The sequence below is a fragment of the Mesoplodon densirostris genome, chromosome 5 (genome assembly GCF_025265405.1).
Source record: "Mesoplodon densirostris isolate mMesDen1 chromosome 5, mMesDen1 primary haplotype, whole genome shotgun sequence".
NCBI lineage: Eukaryota > Metazoa > Chordata > Mammalia > Artiodactyla > Ziphiidae > Mesoplodon > Mesoplodon densirostris.
This window is the reverse complement of record NC_082665.1, coordinates 87,292,366-87,294,129: the sequence shown is the minus strand read 5'-3', so window position 1 is coordinate 87,294,129 and position 1,764 is coordinate 87,292,366.

Below are 1,764 nucleotides of genomic sequence, written 5' to 3'. Positions count from 1 at the left end.
TCAATATCTTTTAGCATTCCTCTTCCTTGTCTTGAAGTTCCTGAAGGATTTGACTGGACCCACTCCTTTTTTCACTCCAAACAATCTCCTTGCAATTTCATTCAAAGTATTCTGTGTTCTGATGGGAAGTCCTTCCCTCTGTAGGCTTCTGTCTTCTGGACACCTCATTCTTCCGTTCTCCTAGTTCCATCCCAAGCATTCTTCCTCAGTTCCTCTTTTATGTTTCATCTTTTTTTTTTTTTTTTTCATAATTCTAAGACTCCCCAGGTTTCTGTTTTGGATACTAGCAGTGTGTCTCTCATCCTAATTGACATTACTTATCCTGATGTTTCACAAGATTAAATTTCTACTTTGTCATACTCGTCTGAGCTCTAGCATTCTTTATTTTACTGCCTTAAATATTTCCACTGGATTGTTTTGAAAGTATTTTAAAATAACATTTCACCTGAAACTTTTGGTCTTCTCAAATCTTATTGTCTCTTTGTCTTTCAAGTTAGAAAATTTCTTTATGAAATCCAGTTTCTCCCAACAAAATATTTTAATTTGTCTACTTATTTTAACACCATATCAACCTTTCTTTGTTTTCCTACTCATTGTTCCTTGTTCAGAATATCCATGTCATCTTCCCAGAGAGGATACATCTGACAATGCTATCTGAATTTGCTCCTGACCTCTCTCTATCTCATAATACTATGGTACTATCTCATGGCATATATTTATTGGTAGATTAGGTAAATGTCTCTTCAAACTTAATATTTATGTGGGTGGAGACTCTGTTCTGTTGAACACAGTATCCAAGCTCTTAATACTGGTAGGGGTGCTTCCTTGGTGTCACAGTGGTTAAGAATCTGCCTGCCAATGCAGGGGACACAGGTTTGATCCCTGGTCTGGGAAGATATCACATGCTGCAGAGCAACAAAGTCCGTGTGCCACAACTACTGAGCCTGTGCTCTAGAGCCCATGAGCCACAACTACTGAGCCCGTGTGCTGAAACTACTGAAGCCCATGTGCCTAGAGCCCATTCTCCACAAGAGAAGCCACTGCAATCAGAAGCCCTAGCACTGCAATGAAGAGTATCCCCTGCTCACCACAACTAGGGAAAGCCCATGCACAGCAATGAAGACCCAACACAGCCAAAAATAAATAAATAAATTAAATAAATTAATATTTAAAAAAAATATTCGCAGACAGTACTCAGTAAATTGTGGATGAATGAATAAATGAAAGAACATACTCAAGCACAGATGTACTATGGAAATATGACTGGAATAGCTGTGTATAAATCAAGTATACACAAAGTATCACCTTGTTCATTTTTGAGGCCTCTAAGCAAGTTACTCAGTTATCCTCAATTTACGTTTCTCTTCTATTTTTGTGTGAAGATAAAGAAAAAAGTTCTCCCTTCATAAAGCGTTTTCTAGTATTAAATATATGACATTTAAAAACCTTCCTACGTTTTATTAAGGCATGACTGTTGCTTTGAATTAATGGCTGATTTACATTGATACACTTATAATCTCTTACTGCATTACTACTTGGTTCAATAGTAAACATTTTCTAAAAATGTTGAGTTATGGAGCAGTTATAAATTCACAAAATGTGAAGCCCTGCAGTTATTATAAAACTACATCATTGAAAATGTCCAGAAAAATTCTAAATTCAAGTTAACTATGTAAAAATATCCCACTTATCTTTATGTTTGTTTTGGGGGTTTGGGCTTTTTTTTTTTTTTCTGTGCAAGAAAAACTAATTCCTGAATATTCT